This window comes from Coturnix japonica, chromosome 10 (assembly GCF_054131305.1).
Source record: "Coturnix japonica strain WE chromosome 10, WE-NBRP24, whole genome shotgun sequence".
Classification (NCBI taxonomy): domain Eukaryota; kingdom Metazoa; phylum Chordata; class Aves; order Galliformes; family Phasianidae; genus Coturnix; species Coturnix japonica.
In genome coordinates, this window is record NC_140672.1 from 11,726,614 (window position 1) to 11,752,418 (window position 25,805).

At 39.4% G+C, this 25,805-nt stretch overlaps 2 long non-coding RNA genes across 2 annotated transcripts in view; both read left to right on the forward strand.

The window, feature by feature from the left end:
- Nucleotides 1-11,001, forward strand: part of LOC146759343 (uncharacterized) — a 34,821-nt gene extending 23,820 nt beyond the window's left edge. Inside the window, exons 2-3 of the long non-coding RNA XR_014932262.1 lie at nucleotides 6,522-6,632; nucleotides 10,769-11,001. This is a non-coding gene — a long non-coding RNA (uncharacterized LOC146759343). The remainder of the gene's footprint in view (nucleotides 1-6,521; nucleotides 6,633-10,768) is intronic.
- A 589-nt stretch (nucleotides 11,002-11,590) lies between these two features.
- LOC146759344 (uncharacterized) lies at nucleotides 11,591-19,967 on the forward strand. The gene is made up of 3 exons (XR_014932419.1): nucleotides 11,591-12,367; nucleotides 17,856-17,966; nucleotides 19,072-19,967. It is a non-coding gene; the product is annotated as an uncharacterized LOC146759344 (long non-coding RNA).
- The last annotated feature ends 5,838 nt before the right edge of the window (nucleotides 19,968-25,805 follow it).

Sequence of the window (25,805 nt, forward strand, 5' to 3'; positions counted from 1 at the left end):
TCTTACATTTCTCACTTTACAACTGAGATTGTCAGTGTCTTTTAGCTTCACTGCCTAGGGCTGGATAGTTCCTCAAATATTATTTTACAGCAAGTGTTTCCACCTACAGCGCTGAATTTGCATGTTAGAGCACTTCAAGGGCAGCTTCCCAGCCTACAGACCCTGCTGTTCAGGTAGATAGAGGACAGTTAATCAAGTGTCTGAATGGAGTTCAGCAAGATTTGCACAGGTATTCCTGGTGTGTCTCAGTGTCAAAATGGGGCAGTATTTACCCTGTGGTGAACAACCCTGGATGCAGATATAACAGCTGCTTGGGGAGGAGTCTGTGGCATTTGTAGCTCAAGAACACCCACTAGCTTAAAACCAGGGTTGTGGCCACATAAACTTCTAATCTAACACAACTGGAGAGACTATAAGCCTCTTAAACCAGCTTTTCCTGGTTTGTGGACATCACTTGTCCATCAGCCGTGGTAGTAGAACTGCCCCAAAACTGGGGAGGAGAACCATGCTACTGGTTAATGTCTCCTGCAACACTGCTGTTCTGGGGGGTGAGGCAGTTCGATTATCTGAATGCTTACTACACTGATATTGCCAACTTTTCTTTTTTTCCTCCACTATTATAGATCTAATCATAAAGTCCAGCTTGTACCCAAAGCACTAGCACATCCATCAAGACGCATTATGTTCTCTAGGGCTTTTTATTTTTATTTATTTTTTTTAAATAAAGACTGTATATTTGGCATTATATAAGAAATCAGTTTTGAGAGAAGATTGATGTTTTCAGCAGATTTTGGTATTTTATGATATTTACAAAGCCCAGAGAAGTGCAGAGGGAGAAAAATATGACTAACTTTTCTTGAGTACTCCAAATAGTTAAATTGAAGTGAAGCTCTTTGTTGTTCCCCAGCAAAACAAAAACAAAAGTCTCTTTTGTTTTGTGTGGTAATTATGGATTTTCATGAGCACTCCCTGGTAATCAGGTTTAATGACACCAAACCCAAATCACATTATAGTCATTTTCCAAGGCTGTGTTGGAGACATGCCACATTAACCCAAAAGAACAAAGCTTTCGACGACAAGAAGAGTAAAAAGACAAAGGGAAGCAGCAAAGAAGTAAGATTTTTCTTACCTGTGACTGTACCCTTTGCACAATGTGATGCTGCACTAGAGGAATAAGCACTGATAAAAATATTGGAGAAATAATGTTGTCCTTGGATATCTTGGGAATCTAAGGGATAAACTTGTGTAAGGATTTACTCTTAATTTTATCTTCTTTACTATCATGTCTATTTGATTAAGCTAATAAAAAAACCGTGCTGCAGGTTGCATTATGTTATTTTAATATGCTCTTTTTCTTCTTGCTTGCTAAGCCTGACTTAGCTCAGTTGTCGAGTGCCAAGGGTTATGGGTTAGACTGTTCTGTGAGCTCATGAGCTGCAGAAAAAGGTTGGGGCTTGGTGGGTTGGAGGAACTTTCTATAGGAAACTAATGGGGGAATCTCATGTCTGCTGTGATGAGTAATGCTTTAGCAGATGCGCATGAAATGATGGAAATAGATCAACTGTACCACCACATTGAGCACTGAAAATAATTTTGGAAAGCCTGTCTATCCAGGCTATCCAAATAAAAACTTGATAGGAATTTCATTGCTGAGCTGAGGAGGGGATGTGGTCAAGAAGTAGGTAACTTAAAATTCATACAGGGAGCATGCTTTAACATAAATGCATGTTTTGAGTTCTGGTAAGATATGAAGTGTGCACACTGGCACACTTGTATCCATTTTTCTATTATGTCATATGCACTTATTAGTGAAAACCTCCATGTAATTTTTAATATGTGCCGAGTGAGTAAGATAACTCTCAGTGTGAATTTTCCTGCACTATAACTTTTGCTTTCTGGCTTCCACAAAGCACCGTAAGGACTTCATCTGTAATTAGTGAGTTGTTCGCATTGCTGTAAAGTGGTAACCTGCTGTAGCTATTGTCTTCTTGGCTGTACACAACTTTCAAAAATATGGTCTAGGATGCCATTATTCTTTTCTTTGTGGTTCAGAAAAGGAATCCATTTTCTTTGATAAAAGACCCATTGATCTTTGTGATCTATAAATCATTCTTTCAAAAGAAGCCCTTTGAAATATCAATTCAAGGTATTCTCACAGAATATAACTTTATAGCTTTTTCTAGTGATGGAAGATAATCCTTGCGCCTATCAAAAAGGAAAATCCATACTATTTTTCATTGAATTTTGTGACTTTAGTTGAAGCTTTCTGAAGGCCCAACATTACCATCTCTAGCCTTGTATACCATATGAAGTCAAAGCCTTTGTGTCAAAACAGCATTTCCTTACCTCCAGCAGAGCCTGAGATAATTGAATTAAAAACAGGACTGTACGAAACAGCTCTCCTTGCAGCACTGCAAAGGCTTAGCACCTTTCATGAGGAACACTTGTGCTGTGTGTGATTTCTTCCTATTTCTATTTTTATTTTATTTTATTTTATTTTATTTTATTTTATTTTATTTTATTTTATTTTATTTTATTTTATTTTATTTTATTTTATTTTATTTTATTGTCTTTTAAGGAACTGGTTTTCCATTATTGTAAACTGCTTTAGGAGCCCTGATAAACTCTCTCCATAGGATGCGTTTCTTAGATGCCAGCTTGAAAGTGTCTTACATCCAGTGGAAATACCTGATCTTGCATAAACCTGTCCTGGACAAATCTGCCTCTACCAAGGCTACAGGCCAGGGTCTGCTAAGACTGTCGTATTTGGTGAAACAACTGGAGGGGAGGTGGTGAGTGAGTGGTGTCATCATGCTCTCACACGAGCTGTCAGTCCTGTAGCTATCAAGTTTTTTGGCATAAGGGTGCATTCACGTTTCTCCTTATGCAATAAAGGACTGAGACTTTTCTTTGTATAATCTGAAAACCATGGCCACATCTTCAAGGAAAGCACAATGTACGATAACAATGCTGGCTCTATTGCTAGTGGAGGCTAGAGAGCGGGCCTGGGGTGGCTGCCTTTCAGTGCTATAAGTAATGAGCAGTCCTTAAGTGAACAGTTTAGAATTCCTCAGAGACGTTCAGAAACCTGCTGCACAAACCAAGGAATAAACGCAATGCAGCTCTTTTACATAAATAATCCTTTCTGCTTCTAATCTTCTGATTTATTCCCGTGGTGGCATATTGTTTGCGGTGTTTATCTCAAGGGACTGCTATTGATCTCTATTGAAGTGCTGAGGAAATGCATTTATCTGCATGAACCTGTGTCACTGTAGAGGCGCTCTCTGTCTGAGTGTACAGTTCTCCTCTTCGTGGTGATCACGCCTTATCTTTATTTCTCTTTTCCCTCCTCAGTTTATCTTTTGGGTGGCTGGCGCAGAGCAGTGGAATGCTTGGTGTGGTTTGTGAAACTGATTTAGGAAGTCAGCAGTGCTTCTAGTCCAGATCTTACCTCTTCAGTCTGTGACCTGACTGTGGATATAATGTGATTTGGTTTGGTTTTTTTTTAATAACTTTCTCACAGAGACATCTATACTTCAAGCATGTTCAGTGAAATTGGGGCACTCAGTAGAGGAGGGGAGAAGATGGTAGTGAGGAAATACTACACAAACTGCATCCTTATTGAAGCTAAATAGGGTATTCCCAAAGGTTGAGAAAAGGACCAAGATCTGAAAGTAGCTGGAGTGCCATGCAGAAGGGGGAGGATTTTGTAGCAAATGTGTCCCTCTGTCTGTATTCTCCTCTGAGAATGTGAGGTCTGAAGGATTCTTCAAAGAGCAGAGCCTTCATCACAGGGTTGTCTCGTCTAAAACTGCAGAATAGAGTGAGAAACCTCTTAGGTCTGGTCCTCAAATGAGAAGATTAAAGAGAAAACCACACTTCTATTTTTGTTCATTTGTCCTTCAACATTAGAAACAAGGCAAATGTTAGATTTCTGTTAATTTTTTTTTTTTTTCCTGTTATTTTTTTTTTTAACCTGGCTTGTATTATAGGAAATGTCAAGGTAACTGACCAAAGCTTTGGTATCATTCCTATGGGTTTTCCTGCCCCTTGAAAAAGGCAACTGAGCAGTTTTTGTGAGACCTAACATCCTGAAGATCCAGATCCAGAGCAATCAGATATGTCTTTGCCCCATTGCACAGGCTGTCACAGCAGCTGGCTTCAGGGCCTTAGGCAAAAAAATCTCCTTGGTCTTCAGCAGGATGCTGTGGAAGGAGTCTGAACTCAGATGAGTTCCTTAAAATCACCTGTAGAGTTCTCCTTCACATTTCTGTAAGGAGTTCAGATGCCATTTCACTGTCTTCCTTGGGATAAGTCAGCTTTGCTGTGGAAATCAGTGAGGCAGGCCATATCCTTGCTAGTTGTTCTGCAGAACCAACCTGCTTGTTCCTGTTGGCTGGGTGAATGGGATTTTGGAAAGATGCTTTATGTCTTTGAAGTATTTTTCTGGTTAAATATTGTTAATCGTCAGAACTATTCAGTTCTTAAGGTAATTTGTGGGTTTCTTTTTTTTCTTTCTTTTTTATTTTCTTTAAATCCATTAAAGGCATGAAATGGAAAAAATTCTTTGGTTCAAGATTATTCAATGTAATTAGAACAGTGTCACTCATCTTAGTAAAATCCTCTATAAAAGTGTTTTTTTTTCCCCCGCTCTCGTTAAAACTTAAATCCATGATACATAGGAAAAGATACAAGTTATTGTTCATTTACTCTGTACCTCGCCATATAATATATTCCTAGAAATAGGAGGCTCTTGGTTTTAGTTTTATAAGTTGAATGCAGCTACTGCTACTATAGGTTGCTGCATGTATGGGAGGCCTGGAAGTGCTTTCTGCTGGTATCGGATTAACTACCTCTGTAATGTATGAAATCCTCATGTAAAGGATGGCTGTGCAAGAAGTGTGGCTGGGATGTGAAATATGGATTCACTGGACACCATTAGGCAAGGCAAGCTGCAACGTTATTATCTGCTTGTAGATTGTCTTTAATACCGGAATACATGTTGAGCATCCTTCTGGCCATCAACCAGATGCTGATTGTGACTTGTTGATTTCTCGATTCCAGCTTCAGCCATGACATTCCAGGCTATGAGGAATAAGTTACTCTTACTACCAGTGCTCGGGATGATAAAGAAACTGTTATTGTTTTTCTTCTTCTCTGCTTTTGTCTTTAATTTGATTGCATAAAACCTTATTTTTCATTTTCTATTTTGTTCCTGTAGATCTCATGGTTCAGTGGAAAAGAAATCATGGGATGCTGCTTCCTTCTGCAAGCTCATCACTTTAAATTTTGATCATTCGAGTTAGTATTATTTCAAGGACTGTTCATTAATTAGGATTTGGATTGCCAAATATGACATTGTGCCTTGTGTAATCATGTATCAACATATCAATGACTGTGCTGTTCAGCAAACTCTAATAGCCATTTTGGGCAGATAAAAATTACAATAGAAATTAAAAGCAGATTTAAGTAGTTTTATGCTTATGCTTTATGCTTATGGCTGCATATATCTAAATTTTCCAAGTGTTTCATTTGATTATTCTGGACTCATCTATTATTATTGAAAGATTTTTCCCCCCTTTTCTATGCTTCTCATGACTTTTTTTTTTTTTTTTTAAGTATCACCATTTGTTCCTCTCTCTGTGTGATGAAGAGACCTCCTCCTAGTTTTCTTCACAAAAGTTTGGCTTGCTCTCCACTTGAATCCTAGGAATGAATTTCATTTGTAGCCTGAAGATCCATAATCATTCTTTGTCTACATAGCTCACACCCTGTCAGAGGCTGCTGTTTCTTACAAATTGCTGAATACCTGCAGTGTTTTGCCTTCTTTCTGTTTGTAATGATTGTGTAACAGCTTCCACCATTCCCTAAGTGCTATTACTGTAGTCTGTTCTCAGTTTGCTGTGCTCAGTCTTGCACTTCAGCAAGCCTTTGATATTTCCAGTTGTCCCATGTGAAGTCTCCAACAGGCCTGATTTTACCTACCAAATACCCATTTTCCTTGGCTTTGTGAGTTACCACTCATCTGACAGTCTCTTAGATGGAACTCTATCCCTGTTCCTTAGTGAGGTTGGTGCACCTGGCTGGATTGCCAAAGAAGTTTAAAATGAAACTGTTATTTGGAGACATTTCTCCCGCTGTGCCATAAACTGAGGTTTCTCGTGAGCCCATGAGAGGTTATTAACAACAGGCAGTCATGGAAAAGTCTGTTTCGCAGGACACAAATAAGTTCTATGAAATATAGTCCAGTACATTATTATTACTGTGGAGCAAAGGAATCAGGTTTTATTTGTATGATCTGGAAGCTTTGGTTTTTGGCTGGATAGAATGACTGGAAGATACTGGCAGAAGCTAAATACCAGTAATAAACACTCTTCTTTAGTGCTTCGAGCTTGTATTATATTTTTCTGTATGTTTGTCGGTTTGATATGATTGTCATAACTCAAATCCATTTGTTCTTAGGTGTTTAGGAACTGCTGTGAGCAGCTACAAGTATCATCCATTTATTTGCTCTCCTACAGGAAGATGTGTAAGAATACGAAGTTGCCTGAAAGAGACCTTTCCTGAAGTACTGATTTTGGTTCTCACTCTACAATGTGACAAAGCCACCTTCCTAAGACCTTCATCTACAGGTAATATAACATCAGCTGAGTCCATGGTGCTGCTGTTAGATGCAGCCAAATTGAAAATGTATCATAACTAACAATGCACATTGTACATCAGCATACTGAATACATGCATATGACACAGTCTGTAGCTTGGGATCTCTGGATTCCACAGGTTGGAGTATTGGGCACCATCACAGGTTGTTTACTCACCTGTATGTAATGTATGCTCACTATTTAGCAAATATGATAAATCTGGTATCAAGTTCAATGATATGGTTGGTTGAGGGAATCAGGCTCAAAGAAGAAGAAATGGTATCAAAACCAGCTGTATTCTGAAGTGCTTTTGGGGTCCTACAGTTGATAGTTTCTGAAGTGCCCAAGCAGCAGGTTGTTTTTGTTTACTTTAAAGCTTGTTGCCTTCTGATTATTTTCTTTCTCTGGTCACTTTTTCTTAAAGGGAAATAATCTGAGTACCAGGTTTACCCACTGTATTTGTTTGTGCGTAGCTTCTTTGCCTTGTTCATGTTTTTGCTTGAGGGGAATGTTGTCTTTGGACTGACTAGGTACTTAGATATTTCTCCTATGTTAGATGAAATATTGTATCCTTTACAGGGTGGGGAGTGCTACCATTTAAGACGATGGAATCAGTCTGTTCCAAAACTGTTTTATATGCATTAGGATCAAGTTAAAGAAGTTTTTTTTTCTGTTGCTATGACCAAACTGTTTCGGTAGCTTTGGACCATTTGCATCCTCATCTTTGTATATTGTCATTCTGAAGTCAGTGTTTTCTACTGCAACACTGGAGCTTTTACAGATTTTGTATTGAGAAACTCTTCCTCAGTCTGGGAACGTATTTCTTGTACAGTCCAAATTATATTCACAAATAACTTGCCTTTGTGCGAGCCCCTACCACCTCCGTGCCTCAGCATGCACCGTACTTTTACAGGATGAATACATTAAAATGCTTAGGCATTCACGGCTGACATTTGTTCTGTTTAATTGAAATAATTTCATCACCTTCTAAACTAAGCTTTTATGACACATCAAAACTTTGGAACATTCTCTTTTCAATTATTTATAAGCCTTACAATATATTTCTAAATTTCTAGTTTAGTTGTCTCAAATCATGTTTTTATGTTTTCTCATAACAGCCTGCTCTTCATCTTAAGAATGCTGTCTAACCTCTAGCTTTCTAGAAAATGTGTCTCCTATGAGCTGTAGGATGAATACACAACACAATCCACTCCATTAAAATGCACACACCATAACAATGCTAAGCTTTTGATGCAAGAGTGCTTTCAAGAAACCCGTGTTTCTTTGTGCTATAACATGTCCATTGCTGAAAGTGGTCTAGTACCTAGAGCTGCCTAAATGAAGATTGTGTTGTAGCTCGACTATATTACAATGACAGTAAATGAAGGACATATTTTGTATTCACTTACCGTGTTTTTTTTTCCAATTTACTGAAATCATGGAAGTATTTATGGTTAGGTTACCTTAACTGAATGGTATATAAGCCCACTATATGGTGGTACATCTATTCTAAGAGTCTAATTGAATAAAGTAGGAAAACAGGGTAAGAGTTTATTGACAGAAGAGTGGTTCTGTGTTCACAGACTTCTGCACCATCTTGTCTTATTAACTGAAATGTTGTTTCCCTAGCATATAGCTGTTCTATGGTTGTCTTAATCATTTTGCTCTGTAGCCTCTAACAGCACCCTCAATGTGCTATTAGCAGCAGGGTCGTTCTGTAAATGAATAAGACAAAATATCTGTTTTTTTTTCCTTTTTCCGGTGAAATTTCTCTGCCTACACAAGTTCTGTGTCCCTGGGAGCTGCAAGGAGTCAATCTTTGGTTCAGGTTGGGAGGAGTTTTATTTCTTTTTTTTTCTTCCTCCTTTTTAAATGTAGTTCAGCCAGCCACTTGGAAGGTGAAGATAAGATAGCACTGAGGTTGTCTGCAGACTCAAGTCACGAGGACTTGTAGGCTTCTCTCTCTGCTCACAATATAGTGTTGCAGCGGGCACTTCTTGGGATCCATGATGAAGGTGTATATTTGATTCTAGTTTCAGTGCTTTTCTCTTGGTTTCTGAAGCTGTGTTCTTGCTAAGCAGGAAGGTGTTTTTGTAGTGTTAGAATTAGCAATCAGTGTTGGAACTAATACCTTTGCTGTGAGCTGGGCAAGAGCGCTTCAGAAATAGCGCGTGGTTGTCATTAAATGCAGTGAAATGCGGCAGTGTCTTCTAAAAAAATTAACTTCCAGGATTTCCTGTGGAGCTGACTATTTTCTTGATCTTCATGCAAGTGCTCAGAACTAGTGCTCATAAAAAGATTTTAGTACTAATCCTCCTGTAGCATTACGAATTAATCTAAACTGGAAATGTTATTTCTTGAAGGCCTGGAGCAAAGATGATATTTATTCCAGGCAAGTACCTTCTGTTCTGCCATGTTGTGTCTGTCCATTGCTCTTAGCTGCCTGTCATCTCTGCTGAATGCAAAATACATTGATTGTCACTTCTGCATTCTGACATTATTGAAGCCTAAATAGAAGGATGTAGAGCTAGTATTTGTTATGCTACATCAGCCATAACATACTTCCTGTACCAAAACAGTCTCGTAGTCTCTGATGTTCAAAAGTAAGCAATGTCAGGGAAACAAAGACAAGCCCATCACTTGGGGACTTGTTTTATTAGCCTCCTCTAGCTAAATACTCCCTGACCTACATCTGGAGCTTGTCTGCAATTAGGAAATAACTATGTCTGCTGTGTTGAGCAAATCAGGAGAGAAGCTCTCAAAACAAGTGAGCAGTGGGTTATGCCTAAGCTGGGGATATTTAAGGCAGAATCCTGAAGTTCACATTCAAGCACGGAAAGTGAGTGACGTGGTAACTTTCTGGTGCGCAATCCTACACCGTGGTCAGAAAGGTGACTGAAAGCAGCCCTCTGTGGGTTTGCTGATGGAAAAGCTGAGTTACCAGACTTTGATCCATAATCAGCACCATTATTCACTGAGACGGTTGGGATGGCCCATGTTAGAGTCAGGCAGTCTCTAATCTTTAAGTAGGAAGTTTGCAAAGCCTTGGATCAGTTACATTCTGAGTAGGAATAAGCTCTGTTTTTTTGTGGGGATTGAATATCAGTAAGACTCCAGCAGCAGGGCTCCCCTTTGCTCCCACAGTGAGGTGGTGTCCACAGCTCTGTACCTTTTCCCACATTTCATGGTGTCAGTGTGGAGTTTTTAACAATCAGCAGCACTTAAGTTAGCTAAGAGGCAGGCAGTGTGTTGGCACTGCCAAGAATGTCAGCAAGCAGTTTGTGGCCACCCCACATAATTGACACATCAGTGCGTTATTCAGAGTTTGCTCCGTACAAACTGTTAAACAATGAGTTAGGATTGCCAGCAAGGATAGTCAGTTTGGGAGTATGAAAATGTGTGCATCAGCATCTCTAAAATAAGAGAAGAAGAAGCAGCTTTGAGTCTGGGAAAGATTTACAGGTAGGCAGCACCCACTTGCTTTAATTAAGACTGAAAGAGAAGAGCTGAAGGTGACCTGTAGGGGTATAAATGAAGCTGGTGTGTGTAGTAGCAGAATAGGGATTAAAAGACCTGAGGAAGGGAACTGACTATCAGTGTTTGCTAGTGAGGAAGAGGAACCTGCAGCTTTTGGATGAGTACAGAGCTCTTCACTATTCAGTAAGAACCCAAACAGATTGAATGCAGTTTCCTCCTTTCTGGCTAAACAAAGACTGATGGAATATTACAATAAACTTCAGCCTTTTACTGCTTTAGTCAGTATAAAATTATAGAGAACAGGTCAGCCCTGTGAGTGCAGAGGAAATAGGTCAGGGGTAAAGCATATGAACAATAGCATCTCCATTTTCATAAGATATATTATTCCTGTTTTGAGGCAGATTCTGGTCTTTGTGAAGTGCCAGAGGGCATCTGTTGTGAACTCTGGAACAGGTAGATGAATGGTAGCTGAATTTAACTAATATAAGGAAGCCTTCATTAACTAATGAACTGAATAAGTACAAAGAGAAACTGAGCTTGAATAACTCAGCTTCTCCTCTGAAAAGAAGAACAATGGCATGGAAATCAAATAACATACTCCTTACGTGGGAATAAATTTCTGGCCAATCAGTCCTTGATTTGTTTTCCAGGTTGTACCCGTGCTGGCAAGCTTCATTTCTCATGAGTTGCTGGTAGTTGCTGGCTCTGGGATTTGTGGGTGGTTTATGCCAGAAGGTGAGTCCCAGTCTTGGCATTTGAGCTCTGTGTTCCACATGCAATGTAGTTGTCAGCATTTGGGCTCATGACCTTATTCTGACTGACATATCCTGTCCTATGCCCTGGAAAACCCATATGTGCACAATCCACTGTCAAACAGAGTTCATAGAGAGGACACGTTATTCATATAAACCTTGTTTTGGAATCTTTGGTCTTTGCCCTTTACCTGTTTATCTGTAAGTTTATTTACAAGACTGCTCTGTGTCCATTTGTGTCTAGATGATAAGTGACAAAATTAGATCTCACTTAAGGCTTACACTTGTTTACTTCTAGAAGATGGTGTGATATAGGTGCTAGGAGAGGTGAATCTATTGCAAAACAAAACAAAAATATTTCATTCAAAATTGAGCTTAGATACTTTCTTCTTGTAGTTCAGACTCTTTTACAAGGAATACAAATATGCAATCAGGTAATAGTGCAATCAGTGTCCTAATCAAAGTCAGGGGTCACTTGCTAGATGATCTCTTCGTTTGACACAAGTAGTAGGTGGCCAGATAGATAGTAGAGGACAGACAATCGCTATAGATAAAGAAACAATACAACCAAAATCAATTCAAACTTTTTTACTCTTATGACAGCAATATGAGTCATGCTGAAAAAACCTTCACAGCACACCTTTGGTTTTTTTTTTTTCCCTGGTAAATGTTTCAAAGGCTGAATATGAAATTTGGGTACAATTATTATTCCATTAAAAATAAAGATGTACTGCATCTGATTTCACTGTGTATCCAAACAGTTTTTAACATTTTTTTTTTTTTTCCAGAACAAAATTGCACCAAGTAAATTTGTGCTAGAAACTTGCACTTAACACAGGAAAGAAACATTATTTTCTGGGCTGAGTGTACAGATGCTGCTGCTTTGGTACACGTGAAGTTCTTTTGTGTTTTATAGTCAAGTGTGTGATTTTTTTTTTTCCACGTGGATGTACTTTTCTTTTGAAATGCCATAAAAATGTATTTTCTCCGCTTCCAAACAAAGATCAACAAGTATGTGATGCACTGACATGTCAGCAGTTACACAGGATAATTTTCCATGAAAAGGATGCTAATTAAACTTGAATCAAAATGAATTTGAACTAGAACTTGCCTTCTGGTGGGTGAAGCATGTAACAAAAGTAATAGCCTATGAAAAAATGGGACACGTGTATGAAGGTTTTTCTTTTGTGGTGTGGCACTCAGGAAAATACTCTTCATGTTGTGGAATTTCACGGTGCAGTGGTTGGTAAGTTTCTCTCTATTTCATTCCCCATAGATACTCTTGAAGCAGAACTGCTGAGTCACAGCCTGCACCAGTGACGGAGCTCCTGGTGGGAAGGCAGGGCCTACCCAGGGGAGCTTAAGTGCATGTAATGTGTCTGAGTGATTGGAAGGGCTGGAGCCAAGATCTACCCTTTCCAACACCTCATTTGAGGGTTGGTGGTGAAGGTGAGGATATCTTGTTGGAGATTCCTGTATACCTGAGGCCTTCTCAAAGTAAGTAGCTACTTTTCTTTATTTCTGTGTCTGCTGTTTTTGAGCAAATCCTCACTTGTTGCAGCCTGTGATCTTGCTCCTCTGCTGTTGTAGTTGTGCTTTCTGTTGTGTTACAGCCCTAAATTGTGCTCTTAGTCTGTGGTAGCTCTATGGGCTTTTTCCAGACCTTATTTAAAAACAAATGGAAAATGGGCAAAGTGGGTGTGAGAGTCAGACGAAAAAGTTTGGGTTTCACAGTGTCAACAACATGTATTGCCTCCTTTGGATTCCTTGACAGGTGACAAAAGATCAGAATTTCTATATTCTTCGCTGCACTATTTGTTACAAGGCTATACTACAAAAGGAGAACTGTGGTTTCTTTTTCCTATTTCCATTTCTTTTCTTCCTGTTCATTAAACTTCTCTTTGTAGAACATAGTTTATCAACTGGATGTATATGAAAGGATGCAGCCTTTTCAGCCAGAAATTTGACTCAAGCACTGCTGTTGAGAGGAGAATGCCAGTTGTGCTTGACAACTTAGTACTCTGTTGAGTGTGGAGTAGCTTTTGATTAGTTTTAGTTTTAATGTAGGCATTCTGCAGGTGAGAGGAGGTTCATGTAGAATCAAGGTAAATGTTTTTGAAAGGCTGTTTCATTTCATCAAGCAGCAATAATAAACTTGCAATTGTTGCATATATATTTCTAGGCAAGTCAGTAATTTGCTTCCAAAGTGATTTGGTTATGTTTGGCCACTCATAATGAAAAGCCTTATTCTGATTAATCTACAGCACATGTCAATTAATCTCTTGTGTAAGACTGAACTATAGTGCCTAATGTGGTTCTTCAAAGTGATAACCCTCTTATGCTTTGCTAAAAAAGTACTTGTCTTTGCAGTTCTGAAATAGATTAAATTAAATTTCACATTGTTGCTGTGAAGAGAGGAGGTAGGAAGAGCCCAGTCTCATAGAATCATAACTGGAAAGCAGTTTTGCTCTTCATGAACACTCTTGTAACCTCACTGTACTAACCTATGGGCAGAACCTAAAGGAAATGACATAAAATCCAATTTAACTTCAGACTCTTTCATTTTATAAGCAAGAAGAATTTGTGAATCTGCATAGATGCAATTGAACAAAATATGTAATGCAAGCCCTTTTTCATTGACTTAATTTAACCAATTTCAGCCACGTGTCAAATCACATGAGGGGGATGCTCTAGAAACTAGTAAAGTCACAAACCTCTTAACTAATCTTGTTGATGCTAATTTAAATTCTTGTAATAAATTTCTATTATAAAAATATCAGAGGGAAATAGGAAATGCTGGTACATAATGCTCAGGAGATATGAAAACTAGTCTGATTGGCTGGGAAACTTGTGCCTTTCAAAATTCCACACTTACGAGCAGTCCTATGAATGTTTTGGTCAGTTGCTGGCATTTAATGAAACCTGCAGAATTCATGGCATCTGTAAGAGTCCCACATTGCATTAGTTGATGATGGGGCTTGGGCCAACAGGCTCAGTGTCTCTGGATGATGGATCTCAGGTTGAAAATCACTGTGCTCGCTCACCCTTCTGATCATCCTGGACGTCAGATTCATGGGAAATCAAAGTTGCTTTGTTATGCTCATTTCTGAATGGAAACGCTTTGCATGCCTCTCATGTCTACATCTGGGCTTTGGGTCAGATGCTTTGCACACTCAAGATTTCATTCAGTAGCTGTGGCAGAGTGCATCATGTTAGGTTTTCATTCGTCAGTCCTGGGTGCTTGAAACTGTAAGGAAGAGCCATTCTCACAATATGAGTGAGAAACCTGAAGTTGTGGGGTCCTCAGCGCATCAGCTGCAGCTGACTAGCTAGTTAAAGATAATCTGGTCTTTCTAATTTAAAAATGTAGTGTAAGATGATAAGTTAAAGGGAACACTGTTACGGTTGTACATGACGCTAGAATAGATTTGTCCTCAGTGCTGTTACAAAACAAGTCTCCACAAACAAATTTTAGTGTCTCATTAAAGACTGCTTTATTGAGAGCATAGTGAACAATGGATATTTAAGGTTATTTTTTGAGAGCAGAAATAATTTACGTTTAAAGAAAACTTTGACTTTATTTCTTGACCATCTTAAGCTATAAATCTTAAGCTGTGTTTTACTTGCTCTGTTATTACCAGAAATGCAGTGTAGTAAAACATGAAGTACTCAAAAAAAACCCCGCAAACATTATTGAAGTCTTATATGGGCACTTAATGTTGAAACATCTTTACTACCAGTTTATAGACACTTAAAATATCATTGTCCTATAAGGTCAATTGCTCTTGCAACTTCACTAGTGGCAGTTACACTGCCTACCCTGTATTGCATTAAATCTTCGTGTACTTATTTAGAGTCATGTGCTTCTTCCACTTTCAATGCTCTTACATATGTTATAGGAATCAGAACTTTTAAAGCAGGCTTTTAAAAATCGGATGTAACTTTTAAATCATATGTGCCTTCCTTTTGTTTATTTCTAGAGCTGTTAGAGACACAAATGAAAATGCTTTTGTAATATAATTGATGTCTGACTATAACATGAATCTTGTCATATTCAACTTTTACCTCTGTTCTTGTACTTGTATCATTCTGCTCTTTTAGCAGAATTGAAGAGGATAGTGTCTGGTCTTGATAGCTTGGGTACAAAAAGGGATCTATGGCGAGTCCTAAATGAAATCATTTATCTGCTTTAAAACTATACTTCAAGGACTGTTATGCCTTCAGCAGAGATTTGCAGGGGAGGGGAAGAGATCAGAAGGAAAAACTGAAGCGATGGGTCATCATGACATAGTTGCGTACAAGCATCAATAAATACACTTCTTAGGGGCAGCTGCTGGTACGTCTTCCTCCCAAATATGAGTACAGAGGTATGGTGTCTGCCAGCACCCACTGGGCAGCTCAACACACAGCTACATGCCACACACACTCAGGAGAATGCACAAAAGGTAATTTGTGTAGGCATAAATATATGTACCGAGAATATAATTCCTTAGGAGCAGGCAAGCTGATTGTTTGATTCAAATTGTTTCTTAATTGAAACACAAAACAGCTCCTCTTTAATCTTCAGAGTACTTGAAATCATGTCTAGCTGGGAATATATGAACAACAGTATATGAACTGCATCTTTGAGGAATGATGTCTCTACTTTTTTCCAGTAACAGATGCCATTTGGATTAACAAATAGGGATTCTCCTCACAGCAGCAGTATCTGATGGGGTTATCAAATTCTCTGAAACTAAAGAGAATGTGACAGTGACATCAATCAGATGTTATTGCTGCACATACAAATTCATTTGCTAGCCCAAGTGGTAGTTCATTTTTGTGCAGCTGGGAAATTCCTTTCAAGATTTGGTAATAGCTCAGCAGTGTGTATGAGTGGATTTGTATACATAAATGACATATATGGGTGCTGTGGCAGCAGTACAAAGCCATACAAATCTGGAGCTGTTTGTTCCTGATTTGAGGCTTTCCATCATCAGAGCTTTGTCTTTTTGGCCTGTGTTAAACATGGGGCGCATAACATCAAGTTGAAACTTGCCGTGGTAGATTCACAGATGTCTCACCTATGTATTTGTTAAATTAAATGTAGGTCTGTAGTGACAAATTTCAGTCTTGATTAAACCTACGTCGGATTATAGTCTGGTGCTGCAGTTTTCACGTTCATTTTGTAGTGGAGTAGGTATCAGGCTTAAAACCTTAACTTATATCCATAATATTTAGAGGATGTTCAACACTAGACTTCTGTTATAACATTGCCTTTATGGTTTTAAATGGTAATTGCCCTAGTGGCTATTTTATGCACTCAAGTATAAGTTCTCTATATGTGTATAATACCTGGATTTAGTTGTCTTTGTTCAGAGCCATATCAGGCATAGCAACAGCTCCTGTGGGTCAAAAGCTTTTGCCTTTTGAATACCCTCCGTGCCTCTCTGAGTTGACCTTCTCTTAGGAAATAGGTTCACAATAGGGCTGAAACGTCCTGCATGCATTTCTCATTTCGTAGTGGAGCATTGCAACTGCTATGTCCTCTTGGGCTTTGAGCTTTGAAGAGCTCCTCTTCCTTATGGCTGCTTTTAGACAAGAAAAAATATGCCAGCAGACTCTATATCTGTGCGTTAGCACTCCATGTACTGCATTCCCTTTCTGGGCTGTTGCATTAATTTCACAGTGTTTTCCAATATCTAGTAGCTCTGAATCAAAAGAATCTTGGTCTTTTCTGTTTCTAGCAGTTCTGGATTTAGAACAGTCTAGAAATTAAACGATGTCCTAATCTTTCCTTAGTGGCAAATGAGGGAAGAGTACTTGTCTGTGTGGGCATGGCCAAATTGTGGCACTGGGACTTACAGTCCTGATGTTAATCCATGGAGAGAACATCCTCCTATCCACACTGTTATTGGGCCATGAGAAATTAGTTTATTATGAACAGGATTTAGGAAAAAAAATTAATGAAGTGTCATTAAAATATATATATATATATATACACATATATATTTTTTCTTAAAGCACCCTGTAAAGTAAAAGCATGAATTCAGTTTGTTTGTGGAGCAGAGGCATCTCGATATGTATTCGCACTTGTTAATGAAGGGGGACAGCTGCCTGGAGATGCAGAAATTGTAGTTGAAAGGAACTCTGAGAAACACTTATAAGTGTATGTCTATGTATTTTTAGATAGTCTTTTGTACAGATTTGTATCTATTCACTGTAAGAGAAACGCTATCCTTTTACAGTCTCCATTGAGTGGTATTGGCTTTGAAAGGTATATTCCACCCCTGCTTTGTTCACATATGCACATTATTTCTATTTTAAGGTTTGCTGTGAGTAAAAGCAATCACTGGGTAGGATTCATCTCCTTACAACTATGTCTCTTTAGAGTCAGTGGAGATCACATCAGGACAGTCAGTAGATTCTCGAGTGCAATTCCTGCTATCTTAAAGCAACACTTAAATAGGTCAGATTAATTGTGCCTGAGAGGTTTATTTCTTTCCACTGATTATGGAGGGAGAGTAGATGTTTGTATCACAGTCATCAGCTCTGAAGCTCAGTGATGTGCATCCCACCTGTGGTGTCAGCACAGAGTGGTTTCTGCAGTGAGGTGCTTCCCATCTACTGGCCTCCCGCTCTGCATTTCTGTGGTTCTGCTTTCCTGCACACCAGTATGATTTTTGCCTTGACATTAGAGTTCATAGATGTGAAAATGTAGTCTCCAGATGTTTTAATTCTGCCTGTCAGCACAAGAACCACATTCTAAAACACTTCGTTTGACATAATGCATAGGAGAGAAGTGGAGGTGCTGTAGGAGACTTTGTCAAATGGGTCCTTTGCTGTTACAACTAGGGCAAGTTAGCCCTGTTTTGAGCATGGTTGGATTATGCAACCTCCAAAAGCCTCTTCCAGTCTGGTTAATTCTATGACTCTTCATCCAGAGTTTTTCAAATTCATGGTTATTAGTGGCAGGTTTTAAGTCGGGCAATCTGTCTTTTAACAGGTCATAACATAGCAGCCAGTCTTGGGCCTGTACCTTGCTATCTGACCTATTCCTGGGGCTGGATGAGGAGAGCTGCCTGGATTTTCTCCATGAAGTTAGGCAGGATCTTCTGTAGGTACTCAGCAGAGCATTGCTTGGCAAACTTTTTTCCCCCTTTCCTTCCTCTACAAAGAATAAGTATATAGAATAAAGTGAAAGAAGATATTTTTCTGTTCTGCTAAGGCAATTTTGTAAGACCTGGCGTGAGTATCCTGGGAGTCTAAGCTAAAGATGGTGAACATATGGGAAAGCCCAGGAGGAAGCACAGAGTTTTAGTTTTCAAACCTCACACTTGGATTGCTACAGTAATGTAATGAAAGGACATTAAATGAGCTGAAGTTATTAAACCCTAAAGGTTACAGAGTCCTATTGGGGGCCACATTCAAAATGTAATTAAACCAAGTCCAGATATTTTAATTTCTAGCTGGAGATTTACACAACATAAGTAGATTCTTCTTCCAATTCTAAACTTTATTGAAAATAAGCTTGTTAATTTGTTTATTTCTCTTTAGCAGTAACTGAATAGACATTGTTTAGAGCCACTTGGCTCTAGTAAAACAGTAGGTACCAGTATCAAAGAGTCATGGTTCAAATCAGATCATGTATCTGGGAAAACAGATGCTTGCACTCTGCTATTAAAGTCTCACTCCCCCAAAACCATGTAGTCTGCAAATGGTTATCCATTCTGATCCTCCAAGGCTCTCCCTGCCTGTTGTTCCAGATGGTCCATTGCTGGTATAATGCTCTCCATTACAGTGTGTGAGAGAACAATGGTCCTAGAACTGTTAATTCTGCTTATTAGGAATATAGGATTACACTTATAAGAGGTTGTTTCCATCTAAAACATTCCGATTTCATTGTAAAATGAACTTGAGTGAGTTTAACTCTTCAAGAACACTATCTTTAAAAAACAAAACACAAGAACAACAACAACAAAAAGTTCACCAAACATGAACACCACCGAGAAAAATCCTTAAAACAAGCCAAAATCCAAAACCAAGGACATATCTTTATGGATTTGACTTGGCTTCCTATTGCTGGATTGGCTCAGCTTTTAGTAGTCCCTTCTGTCCTTCTGTCTGACTAGCTGCTCTTCTCTGAAGGAGTCGGATTGGCTCTGCTATCTATTTTCCTCAGGGAGAAAGCTGGCATGTGGTTCAGGTGCCTTGTGCTGCAGTTTGCAGGTCTGTGCTGGAAAGCTGACTCTTGAGATGACCTGGGTGAAAAAGAAGACGTCACTCCCTCTGCCCCACATCAGTTTATTTCTTGGACTAATTCTGTGACCTGTTTGGGCATTGTGACTCCAAACAAGTTTATTCATGAAACACATCTTGAGTGTGTCCTGTGACTGCCTTGGAGTTGGGAAGATGATTTGAGGGGGCAAGAAGCCAGCAGTCTGCCTTGGTGAGTTGTGCGCACACTAGCTAGGGTTTGAGTGACCTGGAATAATCAGGCACTGGCAAGGTATACCTGGGTGCTGTGAAAAGGTGTGGATTAGAATTCTTAAGGTGAGGGGAGACTCAGTCCTAAAACTCGCTCCTTGGTTGTTTGTCTTGACTGTTGGAGGCAACGGGCTGGCACTGAAAAAATGCTTAAGTTTTAAATTCAGAACAAAAACCTGCAGCAAGCCAAATCACCTTATTTAGAACTTACTAATTGCTTATAACTTTGCTACATCAGTGAAGACATTAGTTAGAAGCAATTGTGGGGCAAGGAGGAAGATAAGAACATGTTTTTAAGACTGTCTTAATATTCAGTCGTACTAAGCAAGGTTGCTATGCTTGAGACAACAAGAGTAGAGGAGAACTGCTGAGAGTTGCTCTCCTGCTGGAAGGTGTTTGTGTTTGGAAGTACAAGCACTCTGCCCAAGAGACAGCGGGCTGCAGGCTGGCGTAAAAGCTGCTTCAAGGACAGAATCCAGTGAGAATGGTTTGTATGCAGGTGGAGGAGAACATGAACCTTGGGCACCACTCTCCCTTTTTTGTTTTGTTTCTCTACTCTGATAGGGTTGTGTAGGGCTGGGCTTCTTAGAGGAGTAACTGTATTAAAGACAGCAATTCCTGAAAAGGTCAATTTAGGATACCTTCGTCTTGATCGATAAACAGACAAAAAAATAGATGTGTGAGTTTTGCACTTGAATCTCGATGAGCAGGAGGCATGTGGTAATGTGTGAGAAGAGCCTCAATGTGCAGAGCAGCCCAGAGAGACCAGTTCAGCAGCAGATCTGGATGTGGGAGTCAGACAACGCTCCCACATTAATTAATGAGGTGAGGAAAGAAATAGAATCACGTGTTTTCCAAGTTTGTTCTCCAGAGAAGATTTATCTGGAAAAGCTTCTGTGTTGATTTAATGGAGATGTGCACACTATGAGGTGTTTGTATGAACAGTTCTGAGCTATTTGGATGCATGTCCCAAAAGCAGAGTAGGGCAAGCGGTGAGAAACTTCTCCCCTGCTTTTTTATTTGCTTACCTTATTTCTCACTGAACGAAGGTGCATTGGGTCTGAGGGCAGTGTCTGAGCCAGTTATTCCTCTGTCCTTCCGGGGTACAGTGCCAGTCCCTGCCTGTTCCCTGCCGGGTGTTTCCTGAGGGAAAACTGAATGAGGAGTGGGGAGTGAAGAACCTGTTTCCCCCAGGAGAGCAGCTCAGGGATTTGTATTGAAACAGGCCAGTGATTGAGCTTAGTCCTTAACCAAAGTGTTAATGCTGGCAGCTTGCCTGCACAGTATAAAAAAAGAAGTAAAAAAAAAGGTAGGGGGAAGGATGAGGGTGAAGATGTGGATGGAAAAGAAAACACAGCAGCCTGTACAACCCATGCAAAAGAGACAAAATGAATGTGCTACAAGGAAGGCAAGCTTCCTGGGTGAGGTCAGAATGGAGAGGGGAGCAGGTCACAGGCACAAGCTTGAGAAGGTTAGCTTTGAAAAGCACTTCAATGGCTTTTTTCTGTGCTAGGGAGCAGCAGCTGTTGGTTGTGCCTCTGCTGAGGTTGAATTTTGATCTACTTCAAGCTGCAGTAAAAAAGATGCAATATCCTCTGCAAAATGCCTGCTGAGCACAGAGCTGGGTTTGCAGGGATTGCATGGGTAGATCAATCTATTGGCTTATTAGCTAAAATGATCAGGAATTGCATCACAATGGACTATCGATGTCCCATAGCAGCTGATGGCTCTGAGTTCTCATCTCTTTTCTTTGAATATCTATTTTATGTATTTATGAAGAAACTTAAATTTATATTTATATACATGTATGTATATTTATGAAGAAACTTAAATTTATATTTATATACATGTATATATATATATACATACATACATGTATGTATGTATATATATATGTATACATACATGTATGTATGTATATATATATACATGTATATAAATATAAATTTAAGTTTCTTCATAAATTTTTAGGATACAGTGCACTCGTACCTTGTAACAATTGTATCTTCTGAGATAATTGTGCCCTTAATTTTTTCTGCTAGTTGTTTCTTCTAGGCTTGCCATCTGTGGGACTGGCAGTCCTCAGTGGCTTCAAACATCCCAGTGAAATTTGATCTGATCTTTCCTTTTACTTTGTCTAAACAAGCATGGTCTAAACTAGTTGGTTCAGGGTGCGTGGCACACAGAGCATGCTTGACTGAGAGTTTCCAGGCAGGGTGAGGATCCTTATGAGGAAAATCCATTCTCTTCAGTGAAAGCTGCCTTCAGAGCCTGGGAGCCCTGGGACAACTGCAGCCGTGCCTTGCAGTAATCTGGTAAGCAAGAGAAAGATGAGGCTGATTGGAAAATAAACCGAAATGATACAATATTTGCAATGGATAGCTTTCCTCCTGTCTCTGCATATATTGAAAGTTTGTGCTATTTCATGATGCCTCTCCTTTCCCTACCAAATGTTTTACTGTTTTGCTGCTTGCTCTGAAGCTCTAGCAGAGACCTGCTGTGGTACCTAACTTCTAATCTGAGGGTCAGCAGGTTGGGCTCATTCAACAGCAAACTCTGTGGTCACTAAAGTGTCACTGATGCCATGTCCCGAGATACATCCCAGTAAGGTTTTCCAGAAGTGAAAAGATGACAGTTCTGACAAAGGCCGATGAAGTGGGAATTATCAAAGCAATGTAAAAGCTGAGTGTGTTCAATGAAGAAAAGAGAAGTTTCCTTTTGGGATTGGGGGAAAGGACTGAAATGAAACGAAGCTTTCTTGTAAATATTATAGAGAAACTCTTTGCTGGCTTGGCTGAAAGACAAAGTTAGCATGAAGTAAACCGGACAATGAATTGTACAGACAGTTGGATAGGCAGGCCTTGGATTTCTTCATAAAGACCATTTCCTGTGTGTTGTTAATCCTGTTGATTTAAAAACAAAACAACAACAAAAGGTTTCCTTAATTGTCCAGAAGTTTGCTGGACCCAAACCTTGATGGTTATTACGTATTTTCCACAGATTGCACAAATCTAAGTTTAGTTTGGATGTCATTCTAGCTGACTCTTTTTCAGCCATGCAGTGGAATTTGAATGTGGGTTATTATAGTGGGTCCCTTTTTCCTTTACTGACAATTTTCCCAGCGGTGTAATCAGTCTGTGATAAGTTTTGATTCTGCGTTAACTCTTGTGAGATTGTTTTTATGGATTCATAAGGAATCAGACCTTTGGAACCTGCGTTAGCAGAACAGAAAAACTTTTCCTCTTGTCCTCTGGATGCAGAAACGTCGTGTCACCTAGAAAAAGTGACACAGTAATCACAAGCTGAATGTGAATTTGCAGAAGAGGGCTGTTGTATGGTCCTTAGCTTAGAACTGCATGATGCTTCTTTAGAAGGGAGACCCTGAAGAGGCGTTCAAAATGGAGTACTTGATATGCTTCATGTAAAAACCAATGCCTTAGTGGAAATCATGTGTTGCATTTTAATATTTCTGGTTTTGCTAAGGGAGAGGAGAAAAAAATAATCCAGGTTGCTATTTCTAAATGAGTTCTAGCGGTGACCCATACAGTCCACCTTCTTCTTTTACACAGGCACACAAGGGATCTCTCACAGTAAAGAGTGCTAAGTTTGCATGCTTAAATTTAAAATCCTGCTTAAATAGAGTTTAACTAAGACCTTAACTCTCTTGACATTAGGCCTAATAATTATTAGGCAAAGCAAGTACTGTCTTTTATTAAACTAATGGGTAGAGTTGGAAGGAAAAAAAAGACAAGCTCCTGGGTGTAAAAGAATTTGTCTTTTTTTTTTTTTTTTCCCCCAACATCTCTTAGCAAGAGGTGGGGAGAATGAAGTATTTTCTCTTTCCATTCAGTGCTTTTCTTGCCCATGTCCTTGATTGACCATAACTCTGTTATATACTACATTATGAACTATTGCTGTTCTGTGGTTGTGTGATTAAAAATGAGAGAGGTCCTATTGGGGGAAGCTGCAGTCTGACTGGGACTAGACTCCATGGTGAGGTGCAGTAAGCAAAGGAGCAGCATCAGGAAGAGACAGTGAAAAAAGCATGTTTACAAAGGTCAGTTCTCCATGTGGTTTTGGTTTTGAAGACCAAGTACGTAATGCAGTAAGCTTCAGAAGCTATCAGCAGCTTCTCCTAGCTGACAATTCAGGTACTGGGGATAAAAGAAGTGATTTTGAAGGAACTGATGAAACTTGTGAGGTTACATGTTAACATCCAGTAGATGTGAGCTCCCAATTGCCAAGCTGGCCTCTGTGTTCTTTCATTTTTTGAGGCCTGTGGCAGATGTAGGAAAACATGAGGAATTCTGACCTGTGAATTAGGCTGGGATCTTTAATTAGGCAGGGAACACTTAGGAAAAAAATTGGCCTGAATGGGGATTTTTGAGCAATGAGCTGATTTGAGAGGTTCAGGTTTGATATCCTGCCAACTAAAGTTTTGCATTAATACTCAGGCCTCTCTTGCTGCGTGAAGTAGGATGAAATCTGTTTGGGTTTGCCCAGTTTAGCAACATTTTAACTGGTACAAAGCACATATAAACTGTCTGCAGGCTGCTCAGTGTCCCTGACTCATGCTGGATACAAGCAGCAGTTAAAGTTACAGCATCCCATTCTCCAGCTGTGCCTGGTCTAACAGGGCAATATCTGCTTGAGACTAAGAATGGTGTGGGTCTTCCTGGCCAGTTGGAAGAAAGCTTTAGCACGCAAGCCTGGATGTGGAAACAGTCTCGTCTGCAAGAGTAACTCATTTCCATTGTTCTGAGACCTCATTTTCTATAATGATGTGGAAACACTGCTAATGAATTTCAATTCATGTTCATCAGATCTCTTGGATTTGATCAAATATAGGCAGGTCTAGTATAAGACTCAGTAAAAGGGGATTTAGTTTCTCAATAGCAGGAGTTATGTTCTCTCTATTGCCCTGTATTATCCAGCATCAGAACTAAGCTTGGTAGAGCCTGTTGCAAAGGTGGAATGTGCTTAGCTTAAAAACTAGGTCATGGTCTGAGTAGGCAGCGATTAATATCAGGGTTCAGACCATGTGTAACCCATTTCTGTGAAATATTTATATTCTCAAGAAGGATTTTATCATGGGAGGATTTCGCAGCAGGTTAGGCATATACCAATGTAGCCTTCATTTTTCATGCTGTGATTTAACTGGGTCTATTCAAGAAATGAGTAATTGCTACATCATTGTGATTTTTTGCTTTATCTTAGAACTGCAAGTTTACCTGTTGCCTACAGGGTTCTAATATGAACCTGGTGAACCACGAACGAAATGCTGTTTTGGAATGTAGCTGAAATTAAATCTTGATGTGGATCCTTTGCATGATTTCTAGAATAATGTTCTGCAGGGTATCCCATAACACTGCTGTGATTCTAACACTTGCCTGTAAGAATGTTTCCAACGGCATCCCTAACAGCGACTGGGAATCACTGTATGTTTTCATCTGAGATGTGTACTGACAAAACTTTTAGAAGAGTGTTTTGAGAATGTGATCATTTTCTATCACTTCTATTTTCTTGGAGTGTTTGCTGTGATCATAAACATAATAATAAGAAAGCAAGAGGATGAAAACTGAGACACAGGCAAGATCCACGTACTCTACCTGGTGCTAGTATTGCCTCGCTGTGAGAATCATTGTTCTCATCAGCCACAGAAAATGTAGTTTAGTTTTGTCTTCTCAAGCTTATCTACTTTACGCAAGCAGCTCTAAGACACCAGGCTGAGTCATGCCTGGTATGCCTGGTAGATAAGTCTACTTCATGCAGTCATTTAAATTACAGTGCTTATCCCTTTCATAGCATAACGAGTCTTTTTTTCATCTTTGAAGTGCTTTCAGACTGTTTGCTCTTAGTTCACCTAACACCTGAGAGACAGTGACTGAGAAACGGAGGTTAAGGGGCTTGCTTCAGGCACAGAAACAGTTGGTGTCTGGGCTAAATTCAGGTTTCTGTACACTTGATTCCCATTCCAGAATTAGGAGCCTCCATTTAAAAGCCAACTAAAGCTTATATCTCCTTTTTGTTTCTTTACTTTTTTAAAGGGTAAAAACTATTTTGTTGCTCCACTGCAGCAACGCTAATGCAAGTTTTAATGTGGGAGCTGTAAGAAGGTATTTGTTACAGGCGACAGCTTAGAGTTTCTCATAATGACAGCTCCACACAAATAATAATCCAGTAGTTCTGTGTTAGGGTTGTCTGATGGCAACAAAATTCTGAGAATCAAAGGTATGGATGTAATTAGGAATCTTGCTAATGATTCTGTGCGTTTTTGTTTTTTCCTTCTCAATGAAATGAGATTCACACAGATTAATTACTACCTGCTATAAATAAACCCTGAGAATGGCAATCTGCATCGCAGTGGCAGAGGGTAGCTGTCATTTAATATATCACAGCTTTCCACGCACCTGTTCACCCGGTACTGTTCCTATGGCAACTACACTTTATAAGGGAAGCTCTGCATAAT